The sequence below is a fragment of the Prionailurus viverrinus genome, chromosome B3 (genome assembly GCF_022837055.1).
Source record: "Prionailurus viverrinus isolate Anna chromosome B3, UM_Priviv_1.0, whole genome shotgun sequence".
Taxonomy (NCBI): Eukaryota; Metazoa; Chordata; class Mammalia; order Carnivora; family Felidae; genus Prionailurus; species Prionailurus viverrinus.
Window position 1 is genome coordinate 19,537,166 of NC_062566.1, and position 10,846 is coordinate 19,548,011.

At 34.7% G+C, this 10,846-nt stretch overlaps 1 non-coding gene across 1 annotated transcript; it reads left to right on the forward strand.

Moving 5' to 3' along the window:
- The first annotated feature begins 7,485 nt into the window (after positions 1 to 7,485).
- Positions 7,486 to 7,552, forward strand: LOC125169362 (small nucleolar RNA SNORD109A). Its single transcript, XR_007153666.1, has one exon. It is a non-coding gene; the product is annotated as a small nucleolar RNA SNORD109A (small nucleolar RNA).
- Positions 7,553 to 10,846: the final 3,294 nt, after the last annotated feature.

Consider the following 10,846-nt stretch of genomic DNA (forward strand, 5'->3'; position numbering starts at 1 on the left):
CAGGAACATGACAGGGGTGTCCACTCTCACCGCTGTTGTTTAACACAGTGTTGGAAATTCTAGCACCAGCAATCAGACAACAAAAGGAAATCAAAGGCATCAAAATTGGCAAAGATGAAGTCAAGCTTTCGCTTTTTGCAGATGACATGATATTATACATGGAAAATCTGATAGACTCCACCAAAAATCTGCTAGAACTGATACATGAATTCAGCAAAGTTGCAGGATACAAAATCAATGTACAGAAATCAGTTGCATTCTTATACACTAATAACGAAGCAACAGAAAGACAAATAAAGAAACTGATCCCATTCACAATTGCACCAAGAAGCATAAAATACCTAGCAATAAACGTAACCAAACATGTACAAGATCTGTATGCTGAAAACTATAGAAAGCTTATGAAGCAAATTGAAGAAGATACAAAGAAATGGAAAAACATTCCATGCTCATGGATGGAATAATAAATATTGTTAAAATGTCAATACTACCCAAAGCTATCTACACATTCAATGCAATCCCAATCAAAATTGCACCAGTATTCTTCTTGAAGCTAGAACAAGCAATCCTAAAATTTGTATGGAACCACAAAAGGCCCTGAATACCCAAAGTAATTTTGAAAAAGAAGACCAAAGCGGGAGGCATCACAATCCCAGACTTTAGCCTCTATTACAAAGCTGTAATCATCAAGACAGCATGGTATTGGCACAAAAACAGACACATAGACCAATGGAATAGAATAGAAACCCCAGGACTAGACCCACAAAAGTATGGCAAACTCATCTTTGACAAAGCAGGAAAGAACATCCAATGGAAAAAAGACAGTCTCTTTAACAAATGGTGCTGGGAGAACTGGACAGCAACATGCAGAAGGATGAAACTAGACCACTTTCTTACACCATTCACAAAAACAAACTCAAAATCAATGAAGAACCTGAATGTGAGACAGGAAACCATCAAAACCCTAGAGGAGAAAGCAGGGAAAAATCTCTCTGACCTCAGCCACAGCAATTTCTTACTTGAAACATCCCTAAAGGCAAGGTAATTAAAAGCAAAAATGAACTATTGGGACTTTATGAAGATAAAAACCTTCTGCACTGCAAAGGAAACAATCAACAAAACTAAAAGGTAACCAACGGAATGGGAAAAGATATTTGCAAATCTGACAAAGGGCTAGTGTCCAAAATCTATAAAGAGCTCACCAAACTCCACACCCAGAAAACAAAGAATCCAGTGAAGAAATGGGCAGAAAACATGAATAGACACTTCTCTAAAGAAGACATCCAGATGGCCAACAGGCACATGCAAAGATGCTCAATGTCGTTCCTCATCAGGGAAATACAAATCAAAACCACACTCAGATATCATCACCTCATGCCAGTCAGAGTAGCTAAAATGAACAAAACATGAGACTATAGATGCTGGAGAGGATGTGGAGAAATGGGAACCCTCTTGCACTGTTGGTGGGAATGCAACTGGTGCAGCCGCTCTGGAAAACAGTGTGGAGGTTCCTCAAAAAATTAAAAAGAGACCTACCCTATGCCCCAGTAGTAGCACTGCTAGGAATTTACCCAAGGGATACAGGAGTACTGATGCATAGGGGCACTTGAACCCCAATGTTTACAGCAAAACTCTCAACAATAGCCAAATTATGGAAAGAGCCTAAATGTCCATCAACTTACGAATGGATAAAGAAATTGTGGTTTATATACACAATGGAATACTACGTGGCAATGAGAAAGAATGAAATATGGCCTTTTGTAGCAACGTGGATGGAACTGGAGAGTGTTATGCTAAGTGAAATAAGTCATACAGAGAATTACAGACTCCATATGTTTTCAGTCCTGTGTAGATCCTGAGAAACTTAACAGAAGACCACGGGGGAGGGGAAGGAAAAAAAAATGGTTAGAGATGGAGGGAGCCAAAACATGAGACTCCTAAAAACTGAGAACGAACTGAGGGATGATGGGGGATGGGAGGGGAGGGTGGGTGATGGGTACTGAGGAGGGCACCTGTTCGGATGAGCACTGGGTGTTGTATGGAAATCAATTTCACAATAAATTTCATATTAAAAAAAAGAAACTCACAAACTACAAAAACTGAAACAGGAAGAAATAGAAAATTTGAACAGACTCATAACCTGCAAATAAATTGAATCAATAATAAAAAATTTCCCAACAACCAAGCATCCTGGGGCAGATGGATTCTCAAGGGAATTATACTAGACATTTAAAAAAGAGTTAATACCTATTCTTCTCAAACCGTTCCAAAAAATGGAAATAGAAAACCTCCAAACTCATTCTATGAAGCCATATTACCTTGATTCCAAAACCAAAGACCCCACTAAATATGAGACTTACAGGCCAATATCCCTGATGACCCTGGATGCAAAAATTCTCAAGAAGATACTAGCAAATGTAATTCAACAGTACATTAAAAATATTATTCACCATTATCAAGTGGGATTTATTCCTGGGCTGCATGACAGGTTCAATATTCACAAATCTGTCAATGTGATACATCACATTAATAAAAGAAGAGATAACAAGTATTTGATCCTGTCAATAAATGAAGAAAAAGCATTTGACAAAATACAGCATCCATTCTTGATTAAAACCCTCCACAAAATAAGGACAGATGTAACATATCTCAACATCGTAAAAGCCATCTATGAAAGACCCATAGCTAATATGATCCTCAATGGGGAAAAAAAGAGTCTTTCTCCTATGGTCAGAAACAAGATAGGATGCCCACTCTTACTGTCACAGATCAGGAATCCTAAGTTCTTTCTTATCTGACAAGAGAGAAAATTCAGAAATAAAAATGAGAGAGTCTAATGTCTGGGAGGAGACAAGAGCCCCAGACAGGGATTTCGTCCCCATATTTACCGAGCTTTCAAGATCTTACATACATGGTGAATGTGCAGAAGAAAACAATCAGGTAGTAGTCATTAACTCATGTGTATAAGAAGCAAAGGGTCTGGGGGCAAGTGGCCTTTGAAGTTGTGATCAAAGCATAATACTACACTGGTTCCAGATGGAAAGTAGTTTCCTGTAGGTGATACAACTAATTAGCTGTTTTCTTTAAATTTTAAAATTGATGGAGCATGCAGCTTTAAGTATAGCAAGTTACTCATTTTGCTATCTAACCTTGGGTGCTTTCACCCTGCCGCACTTTCTGCTCTATGCCTTGCTCTATTTAATGACAAAACTTGGCGCTTTTGCCCTGTGGCAGCTTTTCACCCTAAGCCTTTTTAACCCATTTATGTAAGTGTAAGGAATTCTTGAACCTATTTCCCACGTCTTACCATTAGTATTTAACATAGTCCTGGAAGTCTTAGCCTCAGCAATCAGACAAGAAGAAATAAAAATCATCCAAATCAGCAAGAAAAAGTCAAACTTTCACTATTTGCAGGCGATATGATAAACTATGTAGAAAACCTGAAAGATCCCACTAAAAAATGGGTAGAAATAATACATGAATTCAGCAAAGTCACAGGGTATAAAATCAATGTACAGGGGCGCCTGGGTGGCTCAGTCAGTTGAGCATCTGACTTCTGCTCAGGTCATGACCTCACAGCTTGTGAGTTCGAGCCCCGCATCAGGCTCTGTGCTGACAGCTCAGAGCCTGGAGCCAGCTTCAGAATTCTGTGTCTCCTTCTCTCTCTCTCTCTCTCTGCCCCTCCTCCACTCACTCTCTCTCTCTCTTTCTCTCTCTCAAAAAAAAAACATTAAAAAAATTAAAATCAATGTACAGAAGTCTGTTGAATTTCTATACACCAATAATGAAGCAGCAGAAAAAGAAAACAAGGAATCGATCCCATTTACAATCACACCAAGAACACTAAGATACCTAGGAATAAACTTAACTAAAGAGGTAAAAGACCTGTACTCTGAAAACAAAAGAATACTTATGAAAGAAATTGAAGATGACACAAAGAAATGGAAAAGCATTCCATGCTTATGGATTAGACAAACAAACATTTTTAAAATGTCTATACTACTCAAAGCACGGTATACATTTAATTCAATTCCAATAAAACACCACTGGTATTTTTTTGCAGAGATAGAAAAAAACAGTCCTAAAGTTTGTATGGAACCACAAAAGACCCTCAATAGCAAAAGCAATCCTGAAAAATAAAAATGAAACTGGAGGCATCACGATTCCAGTTTTCAATCTGTACTACAAAGCTGTAGTCATCTAGACAGTATATTACTGGCACAAAAATAGACACATAGTTCAATGCAACAGATTAAAAAACTGATAAATGGACCCACAAGTATATGATCAACTAATATTATCACAGGAAAGAATATCATATGGAAAGAATAGTGTCTTCAACAAATGGTGCTGGGAAAACTGGATGGCGACATGCAGAAGAATGAAACTGGACCACTTTCTTTCACCATACAAAAAATAAATTCCAAATGGATGAGAGGCCTAAATGTGAGACAGAAAACCATAAATATCCCAGAAGAGAACATAGGCAGAAACCTTTTGACCTTGGCTGCAGCAACCTCTTACTAGACATGTCGCCATGGGAAAGGGAAACAAAGGCAATCATGAGATATCATCAAGATCAAAAGCCTCTGCACAGTGAAAGAAACAATCAACAAATTAAAAGGCAGTCTACCCAATGAGAGAAAATATTTACAAATGACAAAACTGATTAATGGTTAGTATCAAAAATCTATATCAAATTCAACAACCAAAAACCAAGTAACCCAGTTAAGAATTGAGTAGAAGACATGAATAGATACTTTTCCAAAGAAGACATCCAGATGGCCAACAGACACATGAAAAGATGCTCAACATCACTTGTCATCAGGGAAATACAAATCAAAACCACAATGAGATAGCACCTTACATGTAAGAATGGCTAAAATTAACAACACAAGAAACAACAGGTGTTGGTGAAGATATGGAGAAAGCACAACCTTCTTGCACTGTGGTGGGAATGCAAACTGGTGTAGCTATTCTAGAGAACAGTATGGAGGTTCCTCAAAAAACTAAAAATAGAACTGTACAATCCAGCAATTGCACTATTAGATATTCACTGAAAGGATACAAATTATAGATTCAAAGGGGTACATGCAGCCCAATATTAATAACAGTGGAATTAATAATTTCGCATACAGTGGAATATTACTAAGCCATCAAAAAGAACGTAATCTTGCCTTTTGCAGTGATGTGGATTGAGCTAAAATGTATTATGCTGAGCATAAGTCAGTCAGTGGAAGATAAATACCGTATGATTTCACTCATATGTGGAAGTTAAGAAATGAAATAGATGAATCCATGAGAAATATGGGAAAGGCAGAGAAGGAAACAAACCACAGAAGACTAATGATAGAGAACAAACTGAGGGTTGATGGAGGGAGGTGGGTGGGTGATGGGCTAGATGGGTAGTGGATACTGAGGAAGGCACGTGTTGTGATGAGCACTGCGTGTTGAATGTAAGTTATGAATCATTGAATTCTATTCCTGAAACCACTATTGTGCTGTATGTTAAACAACTAAAAATTTAAAAATATATATTGTACATGTATTAATCAGATATATTTATTATATCTATTTCTTATTTTCAGTTAGTTATTTGCTATTAATATTTGATGCTCTTGCAAATAATAGTGCATTAAACCTAATTCAGATGTTGGAAAATCAGCAATATCAGGAAAATGACAAAAATATCCTTGTAGGATGTTTTCTGTGACTTCTGAAAGGAAATGTATATTGTACATTAGTAAGGAGAACTGGATTTTGTGTTTAAAAATCCATATGTTTGGAAGCACTTCCAGATTAATGAGGACAAGTCATGGAATACATTTGGCTTGTGTGTGTTGTGTACTGAAATAAAGTTGCTCCTAGTGAAATAAAACAGAATGGTGTGGGGACAATGATACTATGCTTTCAATATGGACATGTATCTTCTCTGGCCAGGGACTATAGACCTATCAAATGAAAGTAGTATCACATTGTATACTGTTTTCAGGTCTTAACATAACTTAATAATATTTTAAGTGATATAATCCAACTTCACAGATAACTTTTGATTCTGGTTCTATCTTATTGAATAAATATATCAGAATTGAAAACTCACCCACTGCAATATCACTTTATGTATCACTCTAAAGAGAAGGATTCTGGGAAGCTTCTGGAATTGCCATTAAAACCAGATATACTAAAGTCAAGTTAAATGTCTACCTGTGCTGTTTTTCACTGTAAGGCAAATGCAAGTGTTAACTTGTTAAAAACATTAATGTGGTGTGAGGAAATTTTATTGGTTGGTACTTGTCCTGTCTGGATCATTAATAAGCATAAGTACTTGGGGTTGCGAGGTCCAGCTGAGTGGTCTTCTAATAAGACAAGTAACAATTTTAGTATTGTTCAATTGATGAGGTCATCAATAATCTTCAGAATACCCCTTATAATACCCTCTCATAATACTTCTAAATAATCTCATAATACTCCTACTATGTGCTTTTAGTTTTTCACATCACAGGGCATTCTTAACATCACAATGTATTTTTAGTCTATATTGGGTGGAATACAGCTTTAGAATTTCCCATTTTAGAGAAACTGCTGTGTACATATTTGAATAGCTCATTGAAGAAAATTATTGGCCATTTGGAAAGTAAATAACTCTGGAAGGAAATAAGTGAATAAATGATATGACGAAGTAACAAAGGACCAAGCAACTATGATGTTTGTGGCAAGGGGCGTCTGTATGATTAAAACAGAACAAATGTTATGTCTTATTTTTAATTAATTTAATGCATTGTCTCATCTTTTCTTTTTTGGTAATGTTTTTCAGGTCAAAAGCTAGAACAGGTTACTATTTTTTTTTCAAGTGAACAAGTTACTTTCAAGAAAGAAAGGTTAGTTGCTATCCTGGTACTTTTGAAATTCTTATGTGTTTTTGACCAGTGATATCAGTATTTAAAAATCTGTGAGTTAGTTCTTTCAAAAGTTCAAGGAAAAATATTTTAATGATAGATATTTTTCCCAATGAATATACCTATGTGGATCAAGGAATCCTCATTATTGTTTCTTCACTTTTTAATATATCTTTTCAAAATAACTTGAATAACTTTGGGGAATCATTTCCATATTTCTTTTTTTCACAATTTTGTATTGAATAAAAAGAATCTTGTAGTGAAATTCAACTGTGATAAATACTGATTTTTTATATTTATCTGAAATATTCATAATATAGATGCTTCTACTTATATTTATACTATAATCATATTATTTTTGGTACCTCATTTGCTCCTTAAAATTTTAGCTGATTAAAGGGTTTTATATATCCCCAATATATCTTATCTAATTTATTAGAACAAAGGTAGCATTTTAATGGTATATATATGAATCATATTATTAAGATACTAAATAAAATGTCTACTACATGTTTACTGTTCTTTAATCAAACCTACACAAAATCAGCCTGGTTATGGAAATGATTATTTGTTGGGAGGGTGCCTGCCTAGATCAATGATGAGCACAATTGTCTGAGGATCCTGACGGATTGATTCCAGATGTCAATCTGAGGTCCAGATGAATTGCCCTTTACTAGAACAAAAAAGACTTTCAAGGCCTGGCTCTCTTTGGTGACCTCTCAGTGCCAACACAATACCACTGTTAGCATGATTTATATTTTTCTAAGAAAAGAGCATTTGTGTCCTATTTTATAAGGCACTATGCACATTTAGATATGATCAGTAATGCAAGACTTGCTCCATTTTCTCACTTTGAACACACAGTTGTAGAGAGATACTTGTATATAGAAAATATGTTCTTAAGTAACAGAGAATAAAAATGAATGAATTAATAAGGAGAGAAGCAATAGTAGTGGGTACTGAAATTCCCATTTGGACTAAAAGAAGAAAAAATGTATGCCTATATTAAATAATGACAATGGAACCAATTTTAGTTTTTTGTTAATTTTGCTGTTGAATATTTTTTGATACCTTGTTTTTGCTTTTCTTTCTGTCAAGTTTTGCTGAGATAGGATTGGAATCAGGTTTTCCACTTCAAGGAATAGAGGTGAGTAACAACAAAGATCTTTTGAAGTTCATATATCATATTCTGTGTGCCAGGTCCTGAGGTCTCTGTGTTCATCTTTTAAGAAGCTTATTTATGAATATTTTTATAATGTGTCATTTTCCTCATTGAGACTCTTATCAGGGTTATCTACATTATTGTATCGTTATAATTTGTTTTTTCATTGTAATTATTTTCTGCTTTGATGGAAACATGTAGAATTTAAGAGAATTTTTTTGGCAGTTTCAGATCAGATAAAAAATTGTTATAGTGAAATCCAAATATTATCAGATTTTCCAGAAGAGAGACTCCATGATTCACAAAGCTTTTGTGGTCACACTGCATTACATTTCTGCTTCTACCTTAATTTTTGAGGATTGACTTGAATTGTTTCTCAGTTTTACAACATGAGAAGCCGTATGTGAAATTTTGTTAGAGATCTTTAAGACCATAAAATTTTTATATGATTAAATTCTCAATAATTATTTTGAAACACAAAATGGTTCAATTTGCAATACTATTCTGTACTTAAAAAGATATGATGTTAAAAGCATCAAATGGAGAGATATGGAAATATCATATCATTATGATTTCTTACTAAAACTTGAAATATGCATCCTTAAGAAAAATGGTTTCTATATTTCCTGGCATGCCTTGTTGAGGATTTTGTGTTACTTGGGACCTAGTGGTTAATGCTTTATGAATAGGCAATTTTTTGGGGGTAGGAGGGAGGGGTGGGTGCGTGACGGGTATTGAGGAGGGCACCTTTTGGGATGAGCACTGGGTGTTGTATGGAAACCAATTTGACAATAAATTTCATATATTGAAAAAAAATAGGCAATTTTTTCTTAACAAAGTTCTGTCACAACTCCTATCAAGTACTATTTATTTTTGTATTAATTTATTATGGATTTTTTATTTATATTTATTCTCTAGAACAATAGGAGGTAATTCTAAAGGACTCAGTCATAGATCAAAGAGGGAATTATTTCTGCCAGGTATTGAAATGACTCTAGAACCTCAATCATTAACAAACTTTTGAACAGGCATACAGATATCAGGACCAATAGGACATGTTTTTTTGTTTTTTTGTTTTTTTTAATTTTTTTTAACGTTTATTTATTTTTTGAGAGAGAGAGAGACAAAGCATGAAAGGGGGAGGGTCAGAGAGAGAGAGAGACAGAATCTGAAACAGGCTCCAGGCTCTGAGCTGTCAGCACAGAGCCCGACGGGGGGCCTGAACCCACGGACGCGAGATCATGACCTGAGCCGAAGTCGGCCGCTTAACCAACTGAGCCACCCAGGCGCCCAGGACATGTTTTTATTTAAAAAGCGTATTCTCGCAAGCCCCTACTTGTCTGTTACCATTAGTAGATTCACAGGTTCATGGAATTGGTGCTACTATCTCAATCCAAACAGTATAATAGCATATTGATGCATAATATCTATGCAGTAAATTGTCCATATTAGTATGCTATAATAGTACAGAACTCAGACATACAAGAAAAATATAACGCAATAGAATCTTCCCTATGACCAGATCCAGCCTCATAGCCCCAAATGCAATTCTTCTAAAAATGTATTTCACTTTTTTTATTTTTTTGTTATTTTTTTGTTTATAAAAATGTGATTATATAATTTTGCTCTCTTTGTGACTGCATCATTTGCTCAAGATTCTTACTAGTTAGATGAACGTTTTATTTGAAACATCAAATTCATTACTGTAAATTTTTTAGTAATATCTTCTTATTTTGTATTTCTTACAGACATTCATATCTGTTATCTATCATTCTTGATTAATCTTGCTAGGAGGATTTCAATCATATTAATTATTTCAAATTATTATTTTTTGCTATTTTTTCCTTTTATAAGCATGCTTTTTATTTTGCTTATTTCTGCTCTCAACCTCTTTGAGTTTTCCTTATACTCTTCTGGATTATTATTTATCTTTATCTAGATTCTTGTAAAATAGAATTGATTGATTTTTTAGCCTTCCCTGATTCTAATGTATTTTTTTCACTCTAAATTTCCCTGTAAGCACTTTCTAGTTTCATGAGCACAAGTTTAGCATTTACATCCTCACTATTACTCATATAAATATATTTTCTAGTTTCTATGTTGATTTATTTTTGAATTATGGATTATTTATAAAGGCATTGGTTAATTTCCAAGAAGTTAGGCTTTTTCTTTTGACTTTTATTACTCATTCCTAACCTAATTTCATATGATAAAAAACATACTTTGATGTTATTACTTTAGAATAATTTTTTATCTCTGTCATGGCCCCGGGTATGGCACAATTTAATAAATATTACAGTTATAATTACACTAGCATGTAATTATATCATTGTGGATGCAGTGTTCTCTACATGCCAGGTAGTTCTATTTTGAAATTATCTATATCTCTTGAATATTTACTAATCTATGATCTGAAAATGAGTTACTCATGGAAAGTCATATGGGAGATAGTCATGGAAATAAGATAACTGGGTGGTTTCTGCAATGTTTGGAATATTTGTGATTTTTCTGTCTTGATTAATTGGTTTGGATGGTGCAAATTTTTATCTGTACAATTTTCATATATGCACTTTTCTACACATATATTATATTTTAATAGAAAGTTTAAAATATCTCAGGGGTACCTGGGTGGCTCAGTAGGTTAAGCGTCCAACTCTTGATTTTTGGCTCAGAGCATTATTTCACGGTTTATGGGATCAAGTCCTGCATAAGGCTCTGTGCTAACAGTGCAGAAAATACTTGGTATTCTCTTCCTCTCTCTCTCTGTCTCCTTGCCCCTTCCGTGCTC